General features: G+C 39.2%; 1 protein-coding gene and 1 long non-coding RNA gene across 2 annotated transcripts in view; one reads left to right on the forward strand and one right to left on the reverse strand.

Moving 5' to 3' along the window:
- HS6ST1 (heparan sulfate 6-O-sulfotransferase 1) overlaps positions 1 to 27401 on the forward strand; it is a 200942-nt gene that overhangs the window by 45900 nt on the left and 127641 nt on the right. The gene's annotated exons all lie outside the window — the stretch shown is intronic.
- Positions 7553 to 11731, reverse strand: LOC116513798. Its single transcript, XR_004256037.1, has 3 exons — positions 11544 to 11731; positions 8536 to 8635; positions 7553 to 8179 (listed from the first exon to the last, which is right to left on the reverse strand). It is a non-coding gene; the product is annotated as an uncharacterized LOC116513798 (long non-coding RNA).

Here is a 27401-nt window from a genome sequence, read left to right on the forward strand (position 1 = left end):
TGCCTTCTTATTAAAATTTATCATCACGAGCTGTTCTTGAGTGTCTCTAATTTTTTGTTGTAATATTTGAATATTAGTAGTCAAATTAAAATTAGCCTCCTCCAAGCTTTCCAATTTATTCTCTATTTCAGCAGAATAATCTGACAGGGCAGACACGGCTGCAAACGTATTCGCCTTCATTTGGTCAATTTTAGACTTTAAATCATCATATAGCTCCAATACAAATTCCTTAATTTCTTGTTTAAAATCATTAAGCATTTGAAAGAAAAATTCCTGTGTTAAAAATTCTCCAGTAGAGGGCGTAGGAGACAAGGGCTGCGATTCCAGTATAGATTCTTTAGATTCTTTAGGCACATTTGTAGAGAGACGCTTCGATTTTGACCTGGGTGCCATTATAAATAAACAAATAAACAGCGCTTTCGCTTCCCTCTGTTTCAAAAAAAAAAAAAAAAAAAATTTATTTTGTTAAGGAGCGGTCTGCAGGAAGGTAAAACCAGCTAAGTACATCCCCTATCAGTCACCAACGGGGAGAAATCGCCATTTTGAAGTCCGTTTAAACAAAGAAGCCTCTAAGACAAATGGTGCTGGTGTTTAAGATAGTAATAAAAGCATAAATCTCACAGGGGTGGGACCCGCCCGTATTAATCCTAGCTTCAAACAACTTTGCTTTGTCCTGGGGGGGGGGCTCGCCTGTCTGGGGCTGCAAAAAAGGCAGCTGAGAAGAACTGGCTGGAGATAAAAGCTCCGCTCACGCTGGATCTAATCTCTGTCCACAGCCAAAAAAAAAGAGAAAGGCTGTGAATTACGAATAGACCCTAGCACACAGAGCTACTCCCTGCCCCTTTCTTAGCCAAAAAGGGGTGACATCTATGATCTTATTTAGATATACAGACCAGATCTCTGAGAGGAGCTCGGTTGAGCCCTCCTCAGCAACAGGCTCCGCCCCCCCGGTCCGGAAACAATCTTATTATTGGCCAATTCATTCCTTCTCCAGAATATGCCATAATCAAGCTAGATGTGAGAAGAAGCATAGGTTTGTTTGCGTATTACAGAGAAAAGCGGAAATGTGCAATTAAAATTATGCACATACTGTATGGACAGATGGTTGCATTAATTTTAATTAAGTATATAAATGGGACTTAATAGATACGATGTGTCAGATGTCATATAAGTCTTATTCCTGAAATGTTAATATATGCTAAAAAGTGTTCCAGGGAGGGCAGTCATCCTTGTTCCTTAACCAATACTGGTACAGAATTTTATTGTGTGGCAATGCAAAAAAAAAGGCCAAAGAGAACAAGCCTTGAATGTTGACAAAGAGTTGTTTAATCTCCATTGAAGTCCTGAAAGACAGGATCTCATTCTGATCTTAATCCTATATCTCGGTGATCTGTACTAGGTACACTTGAAATTGGAATCCTATAAAAGTCAGAGGCCTGGAAGTACGTTATCCGTGGGGTTGCGATGGGTCGGACATGACTTCGCAACCAACAACAACAAAAAATCAAAGGACTGACTTTGAAGCCAGTTGTGTCCTTTATACTTTTTCATTCTATCAGATATAGGGTGATGAAACTAGTGGCTGCCTTTGCACAATGACACCTAATATATTTAGGGTTAGCTTATTGTAATTATGTGGTCAGTAGCAGACCCTGACTTAATCCTTAAAAACTAGGTGTGAAACATGGACTTTGTATTATTAAAAGAGACAGAAGGTGTAACACAGTAATTTTCTTGAAATGATGGATTGACTCTGTGTAAAAATAAATCGGGATCCCTGTGAGGAAGAACAAAGAAATATGGTGGAAGTAAGAAAGATCTAAAAGTCTTTCCAAATTCATTCTATGAAAAAAATGTAATCAAACTTCCTAAGCTTTGCTGCATGAAATATAATATATTTTTAGCAAAAGCTTCCTAAATTCAGACCCAAGGCAGAAGGGAGGCCCTTGTTATTTGATTGATGTGACAATTAAAATTTCTGGGTTAAAAACTGAGAACAGGAATTCTAGTCCTGCCTTAGGCACAAAACCAGTCACTCTCTCAATCCGGGGAGGACAGACCTGGCAAGCCACTTCTGAAAAATGTTGCCAAGAAAGCTGCATGGACTTGTTTGTGCAGTTGTCAGGAGTCAAGACTGACTTCAAGGCATGCATGCACACACCATTTTTATCTAGAGAAATATTCTCACAGTTGATTTTTTAATTAAAGTCATAAAACGGAAGGATTTTATACAAGGCTGGGAAGCTTTACCGTAATCCTTTTATATCCACAATTACATATTTAAAATGCAAATGTAAAACTCCTATCCTCCTAAAGGGTATACTGTATTCAGAAGATTTAGAAGGCCTCTTGGTGGAAGCCTATGTCACAGCCAGCTGTTTTCACCACTTTTCCCCTCTGTGAGAAGAATATAAGTTGGGATGACAGAGACATGGCAAGCAAATATACCAGGACACTGTTTCAACCACATCGGAAATACAGAGAGAACAAAAACTGGTTCTCCTGTGAACCAACCCTTTTTGATGTTTGAAGTGTGCCTGCACTGACATGCTGTCATCACTGTGCAAGGAGCCAAGTGTGCTTTCTGCAGCAGATATAGGGTATAATCCCCATGTGGTACAACTCAGCACTTGATAAAGCTTTTCTGGCTACTAGGTCATGTAGGATTTCTAAGCTAAAGGATTTATGGGGAAACCTGAAGTCTTGCCAAGTGTTAGTGTCTATTTGTTATTAGCATTAACATGCCTAGTTTTCCTATAAATTGTTTGTTTTGATGTTTTTTTCTTTAACATAAAAAGATTACACTGTCCCTGTTATTTAAAGAATTGATATATTGATTTATCTATAGGCAGCAATTCAAAATGGGTTACCAAGAATTGACCAATATGATCTAAAAAGGAAACCGCCATGCACATTACGGAAGCATAAAGTTAGAGCATCTTAAAATAAAAGAACAATAATGTAAATATTACATATCTAATGGGGATATGTTTTCACCATATAAAAATAAGGGAGGAAAAAGCCTGCTCTCTCCAGAGAGCAGCTGCCTCTCAGTAATGGTCACAGGGTTTCAAAAGTTGAATTTGAAGTTTGGAAATGCAGCTTATCTTCCAGAATGATTTATTTTTTTCAAAAGACAGCATCTGTTTTTAAAATGAAAGTATTTAGCTCAGCTTTATGAATGTCAACGCTCTCTTATTGTTGATGACTTTGCACAGTTTCAGTGGCTAGCAGCGGCAAATAAATTTGATTTCATAAATAACAAATTGAGGCTGAAATAACTTGCCATTTGAATTGAAATAACATGGCACAATGAACATATAGTATAACTCAAGTGTACTAGCCTAGATGAGTCTAGCCTTTCTTGCTCATATCATACATATACACAGGCATAAACAAACATATAGGTACTCATATACATACATACCTTTTTCAGTAGAGAGATTTTGCATTTGCCCTTGAGAACATAAGCACTGTTGAGAGATGTGCATTATATCGCATGTCTGCATTGGCTCGGCTTGTATCCACATGATTATTATTTGGTTAGGAGGGGGGTCTTCAGGCAAAGGTCAAAACAAAATTGTCACTTTCTAAAGTAGTAAAAGTAAATGGGAAATTATGGTAAAAACAATCCTAAGAAAACAATGGTGCCATCTGTTTAGGATGATGGAAAAGATACCGAAAGTACAACATGGGAATGGGGAGACAAGATACATTTAAATTATATTAATTAGAAACAAGAGTTAATTCAAAAAAATACTTAACCATCTCAAACGCACATTTTTTTGTAAAAACTTTGAAAAATGGAATGGAACACTATTGTAAAGTCAGGTAATTAATAGTTTCCAACAAGGATTTTAATAGCATCAAGTTGTTGTTATTTGTGTGTTTTATAAATCACTTTAACATTCTTTATTCATGACTATTTGTAAAAGTCTGAAATTTAATTTCACATATAAAAAGCCTAAAATACAATGCTATCTTAGTGCATAAGATATGGAAACATTGTAGATGTGAGCCGATTTCTCTCTAAAAGTTCTTTTCCAGCTCAGATTGTATTTCAATACAGTAATCTTCCTTTGTTTAAGGCTTCAAGGGCTTTGAAAACATGTAGTTTTCTCAAGGTTTGGGGCAATGTTATAAGAAGATATGCTTTCATGGGGTTTAAGCCAGGTCTTTCCCCAGCACTACTAGTTAAATAGTCAGTGAATTGAGTGGGGTTCATGATGAGAGACATCTGGACTTCGTTTCATATTCGAGGTACTCCATGCAGTCGGTAGAAATGCTTCACGAACAGTTTAGCCAGCTTGTGAGCCGAGGGTAGTCCCTACAGGGTATGAAGTGTGCCTGTTTGGAGAACAGGTCTATTACAGTACAAATCACCATGTTTCCCCCACTTTTTGGCAACCATTCTATAAAGTCCATTGTGATCTCCTCCCATGGCTTCATTGGCGGGGTGATTTCAGGTCAGGTTGATCTCTCTCTTTTGTGTCCAGTTGCTTTCCCATGTTGTTGGCGCACATCCCGTTGTTGACTTTTGTTACTACTCGGAAGCACTCAGAGAGTCGATGTGGGATGTCACAGTTTGCGGTTACCTGGGCAATTTGCTTGTCCAGGCTTGTTCTGAAAAAATGCACCAGCAGCCGCTCTGGTAAAGGGGGTAGCCTTCCTATGACCCTCCTAAATTCATGGATGTGCTCTTTGATGGGCGGCCCCTCTGCTTTAGGTTGCTGAGTTTCTCTTCTGCATATGGGTCCTCCTCCACCTCCTCAAATCTGGCCTCTACAGTTGCAGGAAGTCATCTATGTCTTGCAGTTGGGGGGCTCTCCAATTGTGGAGGGCTGCTAACCATTCCCTTGCTTCTCCCTCTAGCCCCTCTGTGATGGTATTCACCATGGCCCTGGCGGATGGATAGAGGTGCCCATAGCATTCTAGGTGGATATCAGCTGAATCGAGGAATAGAGCAAACTGGTCTGAGTCCCTGTCAAACTTTCCCCTGAATTGAGATGGGTCATTCAGCCCTACTCCTCCAACCTCCTGTCAGCCTCTGTATGCTTGCACCTGATATGGCTGGCCATCTTCCTCACCTCTAGTTCGGAGAGAGGGAGGGGTTTGTCTGCCCTGGGCAGCCTGCCTGCTGCGTGGGAGAGGCACTGGTTGCAGTTTTGGGCTCCTTCTCCTTCTATTGGGTGGAGGAGGAGGGCTGTGTTCCAGTCTGTGTCTCTTCTCCTCAACAGGATCAGATGTCCCCCCCTCTCTTTTGGGCGGCATGATGGCCCCTGATCAGCAAGGGTGGTCCAGTCAAAATCCTCCCTCTGTTGCTCTATTGCATTCTCCAGGGATTCTATCTGGGGCTTTGGGAGTCTGGCTTCAGTCCACCCTTGCTAGCTTGCTTGAGACCCTTCCCTGTATCTGGGGACTAGGGTAAGGGAACTACTTCAGCTGCCTTAGAGGCTAATTTCCACCAGTACTCCTCCTTTCTTGCTTCTGCTGCTGGGAAAGGCATCCTTGCTTGGCATTGCCGCATACCTCCAGCTGCAATCAGTCTCTTTCTTCAGCCTCCTGTTGCCTGATTTTCCCTCCAAGCACCCCAAATATTGGGGGAGTGCTCGGAGAGCCCAGATTCAGGAAACCCGGAAATCTTGATAGATTTTTAAAAGTCAGTTTTGGCTCTCTGTGAAGTTTCCAAGGGATGACCTAATTAATTTACGAGCCTCGAGACAAAGTTCAAAAAAACCCCAATCATTTATTAGGATGAACATCTTGGCATGATCTCCTGTGGAGCCGAAACTGAATTTCACTTAATGGCATCTGAACTTTACTCCTGTGTCCCCTCCCCTCTGCCTGAAGTCATAAATCACATTCGCCAACAAGATGTTATGGCAGGTTATGGACATGCTCATTCACATGCCAGCTGCAAGGATATGAGAGTTGACTCTGGCCAAAAGTATGCATGGAATTCTCCTCCCTTCTCAAGTTGATAGTAGTCATGGAAATGCTTTACATGTTGACATTCCTGCTTCACAGGTCTGATTTGTTATTACAGAAAGGCTACTTTCAAGGAAGTAAAGAGTTATGGAGGGTGTGTGTTTGTGGAGGGAGGGAGAGAGAGAGAGAGAAATTTTAATTGGCATTTTTCGAAGTGGTCTATCCTAATAGATTACCAGCAAGTAGGGAGATATCAATCCATTATGAAACTACTGTTCTTGTTGGGTTGTGATGGCATCTGCTACCTTAAAGCCTAAGGTGGTACTGGTGATATGATTCTGAGATGGGTTCACTAATCATTTAAGATCCTGAGGCAAAACCAGATAAAGTAAGAAAATATGTAAAATAAGCCACAGAGTTGAAAGAGTCATCCAGGGAGCATTTCTTTATGTCTGAGGCATTGAGCAAGAAAATCTCCTCAAGAGCTTAAGACAAGGATAGATGTTTTAGTGTCTGAGCACCACATTTAATCATGGCATGGATTTGAAAACTGCAGCAAGTGTGGGGAATAACAAATAAATGTGATCAAGTAATATGCAGGGGCCAAGCCAAGATTTCCTGTTTTTGAAGTATTATAAGCTTGTTTTACAACAAGGGTGTCAAACTCAAGGCCCATGGATCGGATGCATCACGTGCCAGCCCCTCCCCCTCCGAGTTTAGTGAAGGGGGGAAGTCCTGATACATCATGTGACACCGCTGGGATGTGAGTTTGACATTCCTGTCTTAGAATGTACACCTAATGTTATCATGAATTTTATGCCTTAAAATGATTAAAAAAAACCTGCATGATCAGAGAATACTCTATGCTGCCCCCCAAATCTGAAATTCTTGAACCTCAGCATTATCATTTCTGACTTATAGGGAAATGAAGTTCATGCATACAATGCTGCCTACTCAGAGAGTAAGCACTCACATACTGGTAAATAGATTATTTATTTATCTTGTTTATTTCCACACTAATGTCTGGCATCTGCTAGTTTTTCAGTGCAAACTTGCCCAGGTAGTCACAAATAAACACAAGGATACACACATGCTCTGGTCTGCTCTGCTCTGCCCTGCCCTGCCCTGCCCTGCCCTGCCCTGCCCTGCCCTGCCCTGCCCTACCCTACCCTACCCTACCATACCCTACCCTACCCTACCCTACCCTACCATACCATACCATACCATACCATACCATACCATACTATACTATACTATACTATACTATACTATACTATACTTCTATAAACTTTGACCAAAGTTCTTGGTCTAAATATCTATCACAGGAAAGGATGGACCTTTTTATTTCAAGCATCCTGATCTGACAAGATTTGTCTTTTGCAAATGCCATGAGCTCAGAATATCAGTGGCATTCTAAAAAAAAACAATTAGACATTTCTCCCCTTACTTTAAATTGAATTTCCATCATGTTATTTATTAACTTGTAACAATTTACTGACAGAAAGATTTCAGAATCTGACTTGCATCTGACAGGCTGATCAGTCAATTGTTAATAGACTTTTGATGCTCTAGAACAGTGTTTCGCAACCAGCAATTTGAAGATATCACCTGGGGAATTCTAGGCATTGATATCCATATAGTATATCTTCAAGTTGCTGAAATTAAGAAACAGTGCTCTACAACTACAAGCTAATGGATTTTCTATTGTTGCTTTATCGCCATTATTTCTGGTGGTTAAGCTAAAGTTCAGGACAAATATCCACCTGTTACAAAAATAGGCTTTGTCTTTATATAAAAGAAGACAGATAAAATTTCCAATTAATTTGTATTTTACTCTGTTTTAATAGTCCTGCTATTATCATGATAGATGCTTAGTTAATATTCCTCAGTATAAAATTTTCTCCTTCTAGCCCATGGACAGTGTTTCTGATATAGAAAAAATAATTTTACAGAGGTGATGGAGACCTAGAGAAGTACAAATGCTTAGTGTGAGATTCTTGGATCCATTGTAGTTGGATTGATACTTATCCGTTATGATTCTGTAGCATTCAATATGGTGATGCCATTTTCAATGTCTTAGAGCCTGGATGGTGTAATGTTTTATGGCATTGGGTTTAAGAATTGGGAAGATCCAAGTTCAGCTCCACTTTCACAAAGAAATTCAGTGGGTATCTTTGAATCAGTCACTCTCTGACCAAGACCAAGATATTTGCAGTGGGAATAAAATGAAAGAAGATTTCCCCATGGAGTCCTAAGAAAAAATAGAGGTATAATAAAAATAAATTATATGGTGTGCATAACAACATAGAAAGAGGGCCCATTGTAATGTTCTATATGGAAATGGGAACACGTCTCTTCTGATGCTGGCATTAGATAAATTAAGCTAAATAATTGAGCTCAGTGCAATTTGCATAATTTATTTATAAAGCTTTCCTTAGCAGAACTATGATTTTTTTTTTGCTGCACTGATCTATGCTAGGACAAGTCTTTTAACCTTCAGTCTTGATAACTAAACTAGAAATAATAATGCCTTACTTCAAAAGCACTTGGCCCCTTTTAAAAGTACTATAGAAGTCATTAGCAATAAGAATCTTATTATAGACCCACCTCAGTGGGAGCTGATCATTTAGTCTATTGGTGTCACATAGCAACAAGGTTAGCTGAGTGCAGACGGCTGATCCAGTCAAAGTCAACTGCCATTAATTACCTACAACAGAGTAAGAAATGTGTTTAACTTGTGCTTAAGTGCTTTATTGGATTGCAGGAGAAAAAGAGCTTCTCTTTGAACAACCAGGAATTAATATGGTCAAGAGAAAAAGGGCTGATAAGGGCAGGCTGGAAAAAATGAGATAAATACCTCAATTCATGCAAAGGTTAGAACTACAGTTCTCTATTGCTAGTACAGAATCGAAGAATATATATATATTCTGAAATGAAGGTTTATCGTATTTTATTGTTCTGGAGATGTTTCAGAAGATGGTTTGCTTTCCTCTGCGTTCCAAATTGCAGCCTTCCGTTTTCTCTTAGATGAGTGGAACCTTTTAAAGGGAGTGTAGCTTTGATCTTTTACTACTGTTTGCATGTGTGCAGCCTTTGCATTAAGGTTTTGCATGTAAAATTGATGCTAACATACACACTTCAGCTACTGCAGTGTTTTTTAAATGGGAATTCTTGAGAGTTACGAAATCTACACACCTTTAAGCCAAGTATCATAGAATGGATCTCTGTCTTTCCTATCTCTATGCTATGATACTTTTCACAAGAATATCCAGTTAAAATATTTTCAGCTCAGAGTTCACAAGTGTACAAATAGTCCTGTTTTCTTAGTAGCTATGAAATGCGCTACCTCCACAGAAGGGAATCTTCACTGAACCTTAATATAGCTTTCCCCACCCTAGATATCTTTCAAGTATCTAGATCAGGGGTGTCAAACTCACAGCATCATGACATTGTCACATGACATATCGGGACCTTCCCCCCTTCACTAAACCGGGTGTGGGTGTGGCCAGCATATGACACCTCTGGCTTGTGGGCCGGGAGTGTGACAGCCCTTATCTAGACCATGGGTGTCAAACTCGCAGTGTCACATTGACATTTTGCGTCATTTTTCTCATTCACAGAAGGGGTGGGCATGGTCCAGCCCGCGGGGCGCTGGTTTGACACTCCAGATCTAACCCTCCATCCACATTGAAAAGACTCCAGGTTTGAGAGGATCTGTTTACTGTCAAACCATCGATTTTGAAGTCTTTATTGTAACTCTTAAATGACACAATTTCCTGACATCATTACACATTTAGACGTTTTTTCTGGTCATCACAGCCACCTGATTGAAACAGTCTTGTAAGTTACTATTACTGCAGGTGTATTTATATACAACTCTTTAACATTGTCAGAGTAACATTTTCTCTTTTAAAAGCAAATAACAAATTTCTTAGCATTTCTGTCTTCCTTTGGAAACATTTATCCAAACAATGCGGGGGAGGGGGGAGTGCTTCTACTTTTGCAATTTGCTTTTATGGGATGGAGGGAAAATGTTAGAATTTAAACCAGTGTTTGTGAAGTAAATGCTACATTATAACTTTTGGCTAAAATGTTCTCATGCAGAAAATAGTGAAACATCATCAAACACGGCACCACATTGGACTTTTCTTTTTCTTTTCTCATATTTCATAAACGCCAAACTATGATATAGTAAGCTGCAGGTTAAATCATCTCCTTGCCTTTAATACAATCCTATTTAAAGCATAGTAAATACTGTCCTACATCTGCTTTAACTATTTCTCAAGTAATTAACTAATGACCATCATATTAACAGTTAAGCTACATTATGAGCACTGTACAATGTGGAGAATCATACTGTCTTGCAATCTGTGGAAAATTGATTCCTACAATGATATTAAACTCCTCGCCCCAAATACTTTTTTTTTCTTTCTTTCCTTTACTCTTTTCAGACAATATCTAAAGGATATCCATTCTCCAAATCAATTGAGGAAGTATTCGTTTGTGAATTTAACTCATTCTTCCCTTTAAAATTGTAAAGTTTAATCCCACTCATGGCTAAGAAAAAAGGATTTTACTGCTGCCAGTAGCAAATGTGCCAGAAATGCCATTAACTCTAACAAAGTTCTGTTGGAGAGGATTTATGAGAGGTGAAGCTGCGAGTCATAAAATTAGAAGTGTCTAATCCCAATAATATCTATTCATTAGGAGCCCTATTTATGCTGATAGGGACTCCCATCTAATTAAGTATGTACAGGAGTCCTCTTTCAGAGACCAGAATATACTGTAGTGATCTTCTGTCCTTATCCCTGCTTCATTAAACTTTTTCTTTCAAAAGAACCAAATTGCATACTGTATTATAGACCTGGCTAGAAGCTCTTTTTTCTTTCCTCTCATTTCTTTTATAATGTAAGCCCGGGAGACAATTCAACACTTGGGGCTTTGTCTGGCAATAAAGGAATTTAATTTTTTGTCCTCTGCTGTGCCCTCAGTCAAGATTGGGTGCCAATTGTATTTGCCAATTGTATTACAAAAGGTGATCCATTTGCTCTATTCCCCCTCCCTCTTGATCTTTACACAAGGCTATATGAAGCCTGTGGTCCTGAGCCTAGGGTTTCAGCTGTGGAAAGTGTTAATGAAGCTCCCTGGGTATTCTTTTTTCTCCCTCGCCTTTTGGGATTTGTGTGATTTGTGTGTGTAAGAGAAGGCGGCATGTGAGAGACAAAGACATACACAGCATTACCTTGAAAGATATTCAAATATTGCATACTGAACGGTATTTCAAACATTATTCTTACCATTGCCATCATTCCTTAAAAGAAATGTGCACAATCTTTTGCAAATTTCTCACTCAGAACTTATGAAAAGATTATGTTGCTCCTAATTCATTTCTGGAGGTTCCAATCTTATAAAATGGGGTGAAATATCAACATTTAAACATGTGCAATAAAGTCTGAAGAGTGTAACAACTACCTTATATTATTATTTTTTCCTTTACTTCCTCTGTTTTTATAAAACAGTAAAGCAGTATTTTGTAGGAAATCCTGAAGACAGCACCCAAGTTGATTTTCACCCCACCCACTGTCCTTTTAGAAATAGTCCAGTTTCTACAATACCTGGAAATAGTTGCTTTGAAACCTCTTTCTACAAACATCTTATCTGGGAACTTGTAGTGATATAGTTTGTTGATAGTGGAAGGTTAGATTGAAGCTTTTCTAAGCTAAAGGACTAGTTGTCAGAACAAGTGTTTTCATAAAGAAGGAAGGAAGGAAGGAAGGAAGGAAGGAAGGAAGGAAGGAAGGCTGGAAGGCTGGAAGGAAGGAAGGAAGGAAGGAAGGAAGGAAGGAAGGAAGGAAGGAAGGAAGGAAAAAAAGAAAAGAATCCACACAGCGGTTACAGTTTTCATGTTGAACAGCACTTCCCTATTAAATAATTAACCAGCTTCAGCCTCAAAACTACTGACCTGAAACATGACATGCCACCAGGGGCACAAGTCTCTGTCAAGTCAGGGGCAAATCTGAGAAGCTCTATAAAAGACAGCAGTGTGTTTCCCGATGCATTTTAGTTCTTCATTGGACTGCTGCATTGAAGCTTTACTTCGAAAATGCTTCTAAATGTGCTTTGTAATAGAGAAATTTTGGTGCAGTGGCTCTCTGTAGACAAGTAATTGTATTTTTATATGTGCATCAGCATTACTCTGAATCTTCTGCTGAAGAATCCATTTTGTTCTAGAGGAGTTGAAGCCGGGAGCTTTGCAAAAATAAAAACGATGTTCCATCTGTGTGTCTGTGTGTTTCATTCTTGTTTTGTAAGGATATCATTGATTAATAAACTAAAGGCAATTACTATCATTGAAATTAAGATATGTAAAATGCCCATTTGGCTGCCGTATCACTGCCTAATTAGTTTACCTACAAAAGCATCTATACTTTTTGGCATGGGAAAAATTTGTTCCTGAAATATTTCCATCTTATAGCCCAAAACAAGTGTGCTAGCAGTTCCTTGCCTTTCAAATTGTGCTAATTGTCCCACATAACTGGAATCTCTCTAGGGCTTCCTTTGATTTATAGGCTAGCATTAAGGATTTGTTTACCTGTCCCATTAAAGTCTATGTACAGAGCCATTTATGCTCCTTATTTTGATTCTTACAGTCATCCTTTTTGATAACTTCCATGACTTAGATAAAGTAGAAGTCTCGCCACTCCTGTCCAACACCGTACCACACTACTATACACCATGCTGAATGTCTCTCATGTACAGACTGCATTTCTGTTTCCTTGCAGGAAGAGAAGGTAGCATGTTTACACCTAAATGCACATGTTCATGATTTGCATGTTTAGTTCTGAGAAAGACAATCGCATAGCAGTTTGAAATGATACTACATGGAAGAAGACCAAGAGCTATTAGTCATTTCAGAGAATGGGACACAGAAAGCTCCCCCACCCATGTTGCCCACCAGACAAACAGATGTGAAACCCTATTTGTGAGGATGGGCTTTCAGGAACAGATGGGACTGCTATTTCTGTACCAGCTTTCCTGCTGTGTAATGGCATAGTGTCAGCCCTCCCAAGTAAACCAGATAGGAAACACAACTAGAGTAACTAATTCAACTTTATTGTAAGGCTGTATTAACAAATTTTTGCAAATCTGAGAGTACAAATATCCTGCCACCAATTTCAACCATCTGAACAATTAAGGAGGGATCTTCCTATATTTCTTTCTCTAACCATTAAAACACTGAAGGTTCTTACCTCTGCTGTCTGATTGTTTCCTTGGCAGCACCTCTTCTCTTCTTCCCCAAGATCATCCACAAGTTCCATTACACATACGTATCTGTACAACTTGATTCAGTTCTTAACCTGACAGTTTCTTCAGGTTGCCATCTTGTTCCCTGAGTCTGGAGTGGCAACTACAGTTCTATTCCAAATTCCAAAATTCCAAATCAAGAGTTTAACGCACAGTATGGACCACCTGCTAGATCTGTTTTATTTAATCTCAGGATAGTGGTGACATGATCTGGAATTTGAGAATGATTTTGTTTGTTGTTTGTCATGGCACAATGACTCTTTGATTAGAAGTTCTTCATGCCCATTCCCTACTACAGAAAGGTAGATCTTATTTATCCAGTCTATTTGGTGCAAAGTTTGTCTGAGAGCTTAGTAACATATAGAATGAGAGGGTGGCAATGACTTTAGACTGGATTGTGCCTGGATAGCCTTTTTCTACCAATTCTGAAAACCAGTTTGTTTGTTTGTTTGCATGCTTTCTGGGAGATGAAATAGCAGAATAAAAATACTGAAGAAAAATGAAAAGCAAATACAATTTGACACTGGTAAGGGCCTTTGTTAGAGACTAGACTGTGGCAATAAGAGTGTCAAAACAGAAGTATTTTGCTACTCTTATTGCTTTTACAGACTGCTTCCAGTAGCCTTTTTAAGATGACTTGCCTCCTTATTAAGGCACTCAATCAAATATCACCCCTAGGGACATAATGAGAATTTTTCATGGATTTCTCAGATAACATTATGGGACTTACAGTAATTGGACTGTAGAGTTGGACTCTAAAGAGTCAGTTCCAAAGAGTTGGATGAACTCTAGTCTGACATGATTGGCCTGGAAACTGGATAGGGTCCTTAGAATTGTGAATGTGTCCATCTGCATTTTTAATACATTTTCCTACTGGTAGGATAAGGCCTCTTGGAAGGTAGCAGGTGGCTGGATCCAAGCAGTAAATTCATCTTTCAGGAAGACAATAGTCCTTAGAGAATGTGCATAGATGCACTTAAGAATGTCCACTCACTTCTCAAGATGCCATTGCTGGCTTCAACCATCCTGGATAGTTTCCAACCTCTCTCTAACCTCCCAAGTTTGTCGCATATTGCAGCTTCAGAAGTTCTAAGATGAAGCTAATTATTTTCAAAGTTTTCAGTCAGATTGCAGTATGGTGATCGCACTGGTCATACTTGATGGTTAGTGAAGAGACTGGGATGCTGCTCCCCCTTTGAACTCTTGGCATCCCTCAGTACTATCAACATGGTATCCTTCTGGATCACCTCAGGATTTGGAAGTGTTACAGTAGTTCTTTTCACTTCCTGCTGAGGAAGGTTCTAGTTAGCGTTCATGGGGAGAAATCCAGTTCTCAAAGCCTTTGTTCTGGAGAGTGGCTCAGGATCAAACATTAGTTTCACATTTTTTAGACTAACCTCCCATTGGTTGACAAGAACAACACATTCAAGTTCATTGTTCCAAATATAATCTGAATTGAGGTCACTTTAATCTTCATTATTCAGCTCTTTATCAAGATAAATTATTGGTTTTGAAATCACAATTTTTCCAGCTGCAACAGCTTTCTCCCCACAAATCCAATATATGCTTAAGTTGTGTAAACTGCCAAGAAACGTTCTCAAATTAATCAAATCTAATGCTAAGCTTGAAAAACATTTTTAAAATTGCTTTATCCAAATTAAGCTGCTCCAAAATAATCATATTATGGTAAATCCGGGTTATTTTCCCAAAATGCATTAGCTTTTTTTTGGGTTCACACAACAAGTTAAGCTATAACAGACAAGGCCATGTCAGGGCAGGCTTCATTTGATACAAAGATCCGGGTCCCTTCTCATTTTTGTTTGTTTTAATTCTGGAATTAAAGTTGGATTGGGTTCTTGCTCGTATAGCACATGTCTGTGCCTTATTTTATTTGTAAAAGCTGTCATTCAGCTTTAAAATGATGAAATTACAGAAGCTGCAAGTCGGCAGTAAGATCTCACATGAATGCTGTGGAAGGAATGGGCTTCTGCCACTTTATTATATGTATGCAATACTGTTTGCCTGAAAGTATTCCCGGCCACCCACCCACAATCTTCCTTACTATAAATTGAAAATACATCAGGACAAAGCATTTCAGCCAATTACATTTGTTGGGATGTTCAAAGAGACTTGGACCAAAAGGTCTCTGGAGACAAAAGCATCTGTGGGTTGTTTCTTCCACACCATCAGCTGGACAGTGTTAGGTCAGTTATTGCTAATGGGAATTATTTCTGCTGCTGAACTACAACATGCTGAGGAGAAGGCTTCCCCCCCCCCTCTTCTTTCATTTTAAACATGGATGCTTCAGACAACACTTAGAACTTTCCCCTTGCTGCCAGAATTTGCTTTAAAATACTGTTGATCTTTCTTATCTTTCTGTGGAATTAATTCAGCTAGGATTTTACATGTGTCTTTTATCCTGCCAGACTGCTGTATCATCTCTTTTTAATTACAGATATAAACTCTGTTTACAGCTAAGGGGTTTAAGAACAACTCTATTTTTAAATGACTAGAGATGTGGTATTCAGGGATATGGTATTCGTAACTGGCTTCTTTCTGGTATGGTAGAACACTATCTATCTACCTTCTTTGAGAGAGACCCATTGGAACAAGACAATTTTGCCTTTGCATTAATAGACAAGTAATGCTGCACATTATGCCATCTGTCTTGCATTAGTTAGGTTCATACTACATTACTCTTAAGATGTACCATGATTTATTTGTGGTTTTATATAATGTGCTATGATATTAATATTAAAGTTTATAAACCACATTTTAAAGTTTAGTGTGAATATAAATGTTCATGCAGCATAAAACAGGAGGGTGTTTTGGTTTTTTTTTTTTTACTGTTAATCTACACATTTTATCTGAGGATTTTGAACTCTGGTATGTTTGCTTAATCCTATAGTATAAATTGGACTTTTTTGGAATTTGTAGGTTGCCAAAAGCTTGCTTATTCTAAAAAAAAAACCCCAAAAAACAATGCTTTCCATAATTTTCAGTGAAATGGCTAAGGGATTTTAGTGAGTTACACTAAGATAACACCTCCATGTTTCATATATAAACAGCTTCTTTTTAACATTGGTCATAACACTTCACTTTTCCCTTAACTGAAGACAGTAGGTTAACTTCAGGTGCATAGGACATCAAAGAAATCAAATCCCAACAATTTGCTTCTAATTCCAGAATTTATATTTCCACGAAAATAAGCAATTGTCAAAGAAATTATTTCACTGTGTCTGTAGACCAATACTGATCCACTGCAACATCTTTAGTAAAGTACTAGTTCCATTAATACTGTTTTAGATTTATTGCATAAAATCCATCTTAGCCAACATAATGATGCCAACAATTTGAACAATAATAAATAAAAGTATGTTGATAAAAGAGGTCTTTAAAAAAAGTGACATGCCACATTTCCTGGATGCTTTGCTGTATGGATTGTCCATTTCCAGTTGGTGGTTTTTTTTTTCATTGAAAGTAAATTTTACACTTATTTTTTTTAAAAGAAAAAATATTCCAATAGGCTTCAGTTATGAATAGGTCTAAATTATGAAATATTTTTCAGTAACCTGTAGTTGAAGATTGACTGCTGAATGTACTAACTTCAGATGATAGAGAAAAACATTGTGATAATAAATAGAATGCTTAGCAAATGTTTCAGCAAAACAAGAGTATGTGATTTCTCCTTGATCAACATATTAATAAATGGATAAAGAATATTTGTGACAGTAATAGAGGTGTGTTGGTTGGGATTGGGGTTAGGGTTAGTGCAAATGCACAAGTAGTGTTGTAACCAGATAATGCCATGTTGCTGGTTGAGAAGCAGAATGACTTTCCAACAAAAAAAGCTAATAGATTATATGAAGCAATGAGGAGTACAGATCTGAAAATTTATATATCAAAAACATTAGTGATAGTGGTATATGACAGATAAAATTGAATGAATAGTACCCCTTTATAAATAGTGAAAAACTACAGTAAAAGGATGAATTTGTGAAATCTTGATGGAGTGTTTACTATTGATTGAAAAATTCTAGATGTACAAATGTGACTAAAAAGTTATTGGGTGGTAAATAGTCTGCTTCAAGTGAATGTTTCTCTGAAGTAATCAGTTGTTACTTCGGTTAACAACAACATGACTTATTTTGCTGTATGGAATTGGGAATTGGGCAAGTCAGGAGAAATGAACTAATATATTTCATTTTCATGTGCAGACATTTGAATGATCATTAGATGGCCTCAGAGGGAAGAAAAACATTCTTAACAGTGCAGGTAAAGGTAGCAATTGATTAAATCAGATTTTCAATAAGGAGTTTCAGGTTTTTAAAGTCAGCTAAATTAGAATAGATTAGACTGCTCCTGAATTACTGTGTGGAAAAATGTAAAATATGCATGAGACTATCAGCCCAGGGGCCAGAAAAGACAGACATGGTATGCATTTGTTTCCTTTGGCTAGGAGAAAATTTGTTTTTTCCTTCACTCTTAATCCTTTAAAATAGTTCTGAGCCATCCTTTGAAAGGATGTTGAGGGAGCAGAGTCTTATCTTGTTTCCTAGATTAAGCTGACATAATGACCGTAGTGTCTTCACTGTCTGTCACTTCCTCCTTTGATGACTGGAAACTAAATAAATAAATGCCCCCTGCAGTGACAGGTTCTCTCATTAGCTTTTGTACTTCCATGCCCTCCAGTAAAGGGATGATGAACTCAGAACCTCTTTGTAAGCCAATCATTTTAAAGAGGCATGGGGATGGGCATAATCCTCTACCGAAATCACACTGGATAGGCTAACAGAAAGTCAAGCAGAATGTGTTAATCACAAATTACATATCCTTAGGCTTTAAAATGAAATTATTTTTTTTAAAAAAGTAATTGTGGGTGTTTTAATTTTTTTTTCAAATCCTGCATGAGGAAACAATGGAACAGTCTTATGTGAAGGAAAAGGAGAGAATGGTGGAGCTTTGACCCTTTGTTATGGAGACACTTCTCAATGGAAGGATGCTTCTGCATTGTCATGATACCATTGCTTGATAATTTCCAATCTTTTGTAGGAAACAACTAATAAAATAGGAGTGTGGCATAAAAATACCTGGCATCATAACATGCTACCATATGTTTTATATTACTAGATGTTGCTACTGATATGCCTGTGGCTGTCTAGCTGCATAATGCAGGGTTATAATATGCAAAAACTGAAGTTATCTTTTGAAGACAATCTAGCAATTGAAATAGCTCATAATGCATCTGTGTTTTGAATGCCTTCAGGATTGCTATGAAAACTTTGGTGAGTCTAGTAAGGGAGAACAATTTTTGCTGATATTATCTGTCCAAAATTTTCATAAGGTTAGGAATTATCTTTTTAAAACTGTAGAAAAAAGGGATAATTTTCAGAAATCAACTCTGCTCATAAAAGCCCTGACTGAAGTGAAGAGCCTTCTATTAAGTAGAGGACACAATTGATACATTTACATGTATTAGATTAACAAGACCATTTTCCCCTATGTTGTTTCTCAGAAGCTGCCATCAAGCAAAATATATTTCTATTTCCACTAAATTATCTCTCAAAAGCTGCCAGTGTGGTACAGAATATTTCATTATGACATAAGTGTAGTCTCTTTGTGTTTGTCTTGGATTCCCTGGTAAAGATTGATCCTTCTGTCCTGTCCTTTTGCTTCTTTTCTGCAGATAGGAATCTTGTCCAGCCTACTCCTTTTTACAGAACAATCCACAGACTATATATGTATTTTAATATCCTTTCTGCATTAGAAATAGCATTAGATATTACCATAATTCTGAAATAGGCAACAGGGCAGTATTTCTGTAACCAATAAAACATTATTTTTTCAAATTCCCTTTTGAAAAGAGAGACCTTGAAATTGGCTATGTTTTTTCAGATTAGGAATTAATCCTATTATTCCCTAAACTCAGTACCACTGTAGTTATACTGTATATTGAATAGAAAGATCTCCCTCACCAACATCTTTAAATTTAGCAATATTCTAATGTTAATCTTTTTAAAAAATCATTTAATTGAACCTTGAGACCTCCATCAACTTTGAGACTTCCACCTTTTGTCTCTAACTTAAAGCAGTCTCAGAAAATAGTTCTGTTCTCTCCTTCATTCTTTTCCTGTTCCTTTTTCTGTCCCGCTCACTTCTGGGGAAAATTTATGCTAACTGTTAAATTCGCTCACTAACCTCTATGCTACCCAGACATTAAAAACACACTTACATAAACTTTGGCCAATGATGTTAATGATTGTCCCATTGTTTCTTTAGTTAGCTCATCTAGTAAGCCCATTAAGATAACGTTCTTGTGGATTTCATGTTAAATTATTGGGATTTTATATAAATAATTTGAATAATTCAAACTAAATTTCAGATTCATCTACTGTTAAAGTATTTCACTCATTAAATGCAGTGCAATTTATCAAACAATGAGCTAAGGACTTTTTGATTCAAAAGAAAGCTGCATGTTTAAAGGTATTTTACCTACATTACTAAAAACAGTGTTATTTCAGTCTGGTAGATTCTGCAGAAGAAGAATGAAAGAGTGAGAAAACATTGACTTCTCCTCAGCGATAAGAACATAATAACATTTGCTTGATTTTGTATTAGATGAATTGGGCAATAGAAAACTGTTAATTTCACTAAGGCCTACCCTATATCTTTTATAGGGAACTGTGGATTATTATATATTTATATATATATATATATATATATATATATATATATATATATATATATATATATATATATATATATATATATATATATATATATATATATAGCCTCACAGTATTTCTCTGTATTTATGCCAACTCCTCCCCTGCTCCCAGGGTTCTGGGGCTCCTCCATTTCCCTAAATATTCTGTAAAAGGAGGAGACTTCATGCTGATCTGTTGCACATCGGCAGAAAACATTTTGAAGTCTGTCTGCCATAGACTGTAACAAAGGGATTGTGTTGATCTGAGATAGATGACAGCTGAAATTGTGGGGAACAGTGTTCCTGATTTGTGGTGTTTTGGTTGGTTTTTGTGTTGGCCTTCTATTGTAACTTGTCCAAGTTGAGCAGAGTAGAACGTGTCTGTTTAATGAGTGATCTTGTGGTTTTCTTTGACAGGGAGACCATTGAGATGGTTGGGAAGGAAAGTTTCTTGGTGATTTGTATTGTATTCTATTTGTATTCCAAAGCATAGGGCTGCCAGTTTCATTTGGCCCTTATATCGCTTGGACACATTTTTCAGTTTATTATGTTCAAGCAACTCAGTTGTTTTATTACAGCCTTTACTGTTTGCGTCTGTTCCTATTGCCAGAGCAGCACCTGCTGGTTAAAGGGAATATAATTGCTTTCTGGGTTGAGAACTGAGTTTTCCAAAAACTCATATTTTTACTATCCCATGTTTGCCTGACCACATACTTCCTTATTGAATCTGTATAATCTGGCAAACTGCTAGACTCTTCCTCTTTACACACACAATTACTTACAAAATATGTTTAGAAAAGGGGGAAGGATGGCGGAAATACACAATGCTGACTATTCAGAGTGATTAAAGGTTTATTGATACCATTGCATCTTTTTATTGTATAGCTAGATTTTTTAAGAGTCAGTTTTTAAATGTAATTATGTGTCAGGTGGGAAAGACCAGGACCACACATGAAGTTCCAATTAAATTGATTAAGTAGTACTCATGCCTAAGTACCAGAATCTAGTCAACAATTAGCACTATTTTGGCATAGATAAGGGTCAGTGGAATTCAAGAGGAGTTACACTTATTTTGTGGCTAGGTAAGCTAATTTCTCTTTTGACTGCATCCCCAGGTTCTGCCATTCCTTCTCCTAAAGTAGCAACCTAGCAAGACATAGATCACCTGTTGCATGGCTGTTAATAAAAATGGAAGTTCACAGCTATGTGTCTTCCCAGTCTAGACACTCTGGAAATTACAAATCCAAAAATAGCTGGAAGATATCAAATTAGGGAAGGCTTTTTTAGATAATCAACAGTAGATGCTTTAATACTTGTCAAAAGAAGAAGTTAATTGAAGCTAGAGAAATAACTCTAACTATCTCATTAAACTGGCGAGCTTACATAATTTGAACAAGAGAGCCAGTGTGTTCCTTTGAGACTCCATCCAAAAAGTTACTATGTGTGCCTTGTTTCATTCATCTATCACTTTTGACCTTCTACCCAACTAATCTTTGCAACTAACATAAATGTACGCCTTAGTATTTCTAGCTGCCTTGAGTCTGTCAGTACATAATAATCAAATTGAATAAATATTTCAAATTCCTAGGCATCAACATAAGCTTTGATGTGTATGTCCTAGCAACTAAGCACTTGCATCTTCCTATTTACTTTAAACCATTAACTGTTCAAAATCCTACAATATTGAACCGTAGATATCCCAAGGAAACAAAGTTTGGAGGGATTAAATTTAAAAAAGAGTGAATAAGAATTTTAAAAAGCTGAGTAAGATTGGTTTGTGGAGACTTAGTCTTCAGCCTCATTACATTCTTTTTCTTAAGAAATGCAGATTATTCAGCAAGTATATTTTGTTTTTCTTCAATATTTTATAAGGATGCCAAATTCTTTTATTTTCAAGTGTTTTCAGTCATAAAGGCAAATATATCCAAGCATTATTCCCAGTAGCAAGCTCAAGGTCAAGGCTGGTTTATTCTTTAAAGTAAAATATTCTAAATAGTGTTTGCCATCCAATGTACTTGTACCCTGAAGTATGTGCTTAGTTGTATGAAAGCTCTAGAATTTTTCAACCCCTTTCAAACACACATTTTAAATATTATGTCTATGAAAAATGTGGAAAAATACCAGGCTTAGAAAAAAAAAGTTACTGTTGGCCTAAATAAATAGCTAAGTGGGTTATGATTAGAGAAACTGAAAATCAAGATCCCGTGTTCACACAGATGTATTTCCCTTTGAAGTTCTCCAACCTGGGCCCAGCATGTCTTGTAAAGCCTAAAAGAAACAGCAAAGGAATCTAGTTCTATTTTAAGTCATAGGGCCATGATGGCGAATGTATGGCTCGTGCCACAGGTGGCACGTGGAGCCATTTGTCAGGGCACACGAGGCATTGCTCTGTCAGCTCCAGCGTGCATGCGAGTGCTGGCCAGTTGACTTTGGCTTTCATTTTCGGCCATTTTTCGGCTTCCAGAGGCTTCCCTGAAGTCTCCAGAGGACAAAAAACAATCCAATGAACAAACCCGAAATTTGGGAACCTACTTCCAGTTTGCACATTGGGTTGTGCTTCGCAACAGCCGAGGATGGAAGAGTCCACTCAGGAGCAACGCCGGCAAGGAAGGCAGCCAGGTTAAAGGGAAGCGTAGCCAGAGCTCTCTGAAACAGGTAAAGAAGTGTGGGGAGGCAAAGGGGAGAGAGAAGAGAGAGCACTGAACAGGAGCCACAGGGGAAGGAGGGTGGTGACTCTTCTTTGCCCCTGCCCGGAGAAGGATTCTCCCGGCGCAAGGAGAGACTGAGAGAGGGATGCCCAAAGTGGCTCCTCCTAACCCAGAGGCGGATGGGGATTACTCTCTCCCTCAGGCAACAGCTCCACCTTTCCCACCCACTCAAGCCCAGCAAGGAAGACTGCTCCTCCCTAGAAATTCACCCAAGGAAGGAGAGAGAGAGCCCGAATCGGCCAAGGTCCCTCTCCCAGTACCAGAAAAAGCAGCAAGCACCAAGCCGCCACCCCTTCTGAGTTAGCCTTAAATTCCACCACATACCGCCTGAGAAAAGGAGCTTTATTTTCTTGCACTGGGGGGCATTGCAGTCTCTGCCCTTAACTACTTCTTCTAGCTCGGGAAGAGCAGATCAGCTGAGCCCGGCTCTCTCTCTCCTTCCTTGGGTGGATCTGGTGGGAGGAGCGGGCTTCATTGCTGGGTTTGAGGAGGGGAGAGGCAGAACTGTTTCCCGAGGGTGAGAGCAATCCCCAGCTGCTTCTGGCTGTGGACAGATGCTGCAGGAGGGCAGGAACGAAGCTGGTCTTGGCAAAGACCAGAGAGCTCATGTGGGAATAGAGGAGGCAAGCTGACTTGAACAAAGACGGGCAGTTTGCCAGCGCATCATTTGCTTGTTGGAGCACTCCCGTTCGCCCTTAGTGATGGGGGATGCTTTGTTGTGTGGGCGAAGGCTGGTCCCCCTCCGTAACATATGGGGGCTACCCGTAGCCTCAGTTCATATGGGATGCAACTGAATCTGCTGCCCTGAGCCGGTGGAGGTGGTGGACACGGATGGGAGCATGCTAATCTTCTCCCCATTGCCATTGCACCTGCTCAGCTTGCCCTTCAGCTGGCTCCCGAGCTAGGAGGCAGAACATCCTCCTCCTTGGGAGAAAGGCACAGAAAGGGTGTGCGGTGGGGAAACAGGTTCTCCGGTGTGTGTGTGACAGAGAGATTGGGCCAAAGAGGGGTTTCCCCTGTTTGCCATAGTAGAGAGAGAGCACGGGAGAGCGGCACCTCTTAACAAGTCGCTGAGCGTGCTAGCTAGCCAAAAAGACCAATCCGCCACTGAACACTAATTGTAGTCCCGGCCCACCAGGCCGGCAGGCGAGCAGGCGCTCCCTCCCTCTCTGGCTCCCTTGGACTGTATGCATTTCTTTGCTCAAGCAACGCGGTGACTCATACACCAGCTGGGTGTGAAGTGCTGGCTGCGGCAGCATGAAGCTGAGTTTGGAGAGCTAATCGGAGGTGGTGTGCGCCCTCCCTCCCTCTCTCTCGCCACACCTCAGTCCACTGCTGCTTCCTCCATAGACTTAAGGGGAAAGAAAGCCCCACTTTCCACCTTCTCAAATCACAGCATGCATGGCGAGAGAGAGGGAGGAAGAGTGCGCACCACTTCCAATTAGCTTTCCAAGCTCAGCTTCTCACTGCCACGGCCAGCATGGGTCACCGCAGCGCTTGAGCAAAGGAACGCATACAGTCCAAGGGAGCCAGGGAGAGAGGGAGCGCCTGCTCACCTGCCCACCTTCTAGGCCAGGGCTGCGATTAGGGTTCAGTGGCGGATTGGTCTCTCCAGCTAGCTGGCATGCTCAGTGACTTGTTGAGAGGCGCTGCTCTCCCATGCTCTCTCTCTCTTGCCACACACGCCGCGATTTGAGAAGGAGGGAAAGGGGGACTTTTTTCCTCCTCAAGTCCATGAGGGAGATTTCAGGGAAGTTTCACCTCCTTCAGAATGAAAACAGCCAGTGTGGCACTTCATCCCAGCACTGCTCTCATTGCAAATAGGGGAAACATGCTCCCCGCCAGCCCGATCTTTCTCTCACCCTCTTCCCCAGGGAACCTGTTTCCCCATGGCACACCCTTTCTGCGCCAGTGGAAGGCACTGGGCATTGGGGGCATTGCACCCCCAACCAGGACTGAGCAAGCACGGCTGCCCCACCAAGAGTAGCGGATGCCTCTGAAGACGGTGGGGAGCGGCAGGTGCTGCGGGTGTTAGTGGAAGGTGCTGGAAGCCTCTGGGAGGCCGGGAAAGGCCATTTTCACCTTCCCCGGCTCCTAGAAAGCCTCTGGAGCCTGGGGAGGGTGAAAAAGCGACCATCGCACACCAAAGGTAGAGGGGAGGGCAGGGGTTGTGCGTGCATGCTTCTAGTCAAAGAAGTTTGTTTGTTGGAATTCAGTACATCTGGATGGCAACAGGTTTGGGAAGGTTTACTTAGGTTTCTTAGACTGGAGAGAATGTGTATTGGAGTCTATAGGAGATTGCAAACTAACCGCAGACTTTCTCTGCTGCCCTAATTTGAAAAGGTGCCCAAATATTGAAGGAGAAAGGTAAGTGTTCAGGAAATCAAGTTGCTGAAAATAAAGTTTCAAAAACTAAAATTATTTCTCTTGAGCATAGCCTTTATTGAGCCTGTATTCTGCCTGATTGTGCAGAATTAGAGAAAGACTCATTATAGGCACTAATTAATTTAAAATAATGTTAAAATCAAAGATGTTAACTGTTGCTGAATTCCAAGACAGTAGGTCAACAGCTGAAAAATGCTGTGATGAAACATCTTCCAGTATTTGTCTGAGCTGAGCCAGCCAATTGTGCTGGAATCGTCTGTGGTTTTGAGGCTATGAGGAAGCTGTATGAGGCTTGCCAAATTCCTTTATGCTTGTGACTGAAGCCAGAACTAATACTTCTAAAACATAGCAGCCTTGTCCTTATTATGGAAAAGTGTTGCCTTTATAGACCATTTTTCCTTTTTGCTTTCCTTGTCCCAGCATCAATCCTTAGCTGCCCAGATACCCACAGGGCTTTTGTGCTCTGCATTTTACAGCAAAATAAACAAAGAACAGAAATGTAAAACTTTCTTTCCCTTTTTTAATGGGTGGGAAATCTTCCATATTCTGCAAGTTTTAAAAATGCTTGCCCACCTCTCTTGGGATATTGGAATGAAGAAAATCTGCAATTAAGACTGCTTAATTATTTTGTCATTTTCAAGCTGTCCTCTTTAGCATATGGCAGAAAATTGGTTCCTGTTCTGAATCAGTTTCCTCCTTCATTTACTTCTTTGTTTATTTTTATTCATTACACAGATCTGCCTCCTTTCCTCCCTACCCTAAATTCCTCCTTAAAATCCTACAGAGCAGTGTTTGTCAACCTCAGCAAGTTTCAGATGTGTGTACAACACCCACCATTATCCATTGCTGAGACTGAGAAACATTGCTACAGACTGACTCATAACGTTTACTTCTATGTCAGTGACTGAGACCCCGCACCCCTCAAATGTATGTAACACTAATTCCACTGAGTTGTGGGAAAGTATTGTGTTTCCACTGCAGATTAAAACAAAGCTCAGGCATAGTTTGGGAGTGTTGAGAATGGAGGGTAGCGTTCCAGTCCATTCAGAAACAGGTTAGTTGAGCAGGGCTCTCCTTTGTCAAGGCTCAGTGTGTTGATTAGGTCACACATTGGTGCTTGTTCTGAATAATATTGAAACCCTTGAGAAATTCCTTTGCCAAATGAGGGGAATGAAAGGAAGAGAAGAATTGTTTTGTGGTGAGTGAAAGGAAGGACCAAAGTCTTGTTGAGACTGGCAGTAGAAGGTCAACTGTCTCCTCTGACCTTGAACTGCCTAATTGATCTTTTAAGACAGTTGTCTGCATTGCCAAAGCTGACTGAGGCTAATTGACTACTGGCCTCTGAGGAGTGCTAAGCACCGGTGCTGCTTTCTGCTTTTAAATCACTGTGTTCTGTACACCTGTCTTACAACTAACACATAATATGTCATTCTGTTCTGGTTAGTTTTCTCAATTCTGTACAAATGAGTTTATAGGCTGAGATTCCATGTGTAATTTTAATAGTAAAATAATCTCCCGATGAGGCTCCTTTATAGTGCACACTCTGATTGCAATGCCTTATCTCCTCATCCAGGCATCCACCTTTCTACAAAATATATACTTTTCCAAATGTATAAAGAGTAGACTAGCTTTTTGTAGCTTAGTATTTCTTTCATTAATGTTATCTTCTTCATCTTCATTGATTTGTTTCTCTTTTTCTCCTGAACAGAAAAAGACTCTTCCTTACCTTTGGCTTTTGCAAACAAATGGATCTTCCTTAAGTTCATGGGTTTTTCTGTTCAAAAATTGTTGATCTGCAACTCCCACATCTTTCATTATTGATCATTCTGGTTGGAATTTTTCAACGTTTGCAAGGCTCCAGATCCCCATCCTTATTTTCTAAATCATTACGGCCAGGCTGTCTTTCTGATTTATTTTGATAGAATTCATGTATCTAAATAAATCTAATTGTGGTTTGTTTTTTGTCTGGGCAAATTCAAACACTTCGGATTATAAATATTTATTGTAAATCAAGCATATGGATTATTCAAGGAACCATAGTTAAAACAAACGTGGTTTAGGGCAATGAGTAAACCATTAATACTATGTGGCATTAATTCTGCTATTTATCACATGGCTCCATAGGGAAACATTCCACTTGATAACACATCGTGAGAAATATATTCACCTAGCTTTCAAGCAGGCAAGCAAACAAAAAAAATGAATGTATGCCTATTAATTAATACAATATTTTTTTTAAAAAAGCATAACACCATTCCTTTTTCTTAGGACTGAAGCGGTAGTAGAAATTTTGGGTTTTATATATAGATCTTTGACTTTGTAAAGAGCTCTCTATAATTTAAATATCTGAACAACAAAAGCAAAACATT

This window comes from Thamnophis elegans, chromosome 10, assembly GCF_009769535.1.
Source record: "Thamnophis elegans isolate rThaEle1 chromosome 10, rThaEle1.pri, whole genome shotgun sequence".
NCBI classification, from domain to species: Eukaryota; Metazoa; Chordata; class Lepidosauria; order Squamata; family Colubridae; genus Thamnophis; species Thamnophis elegans.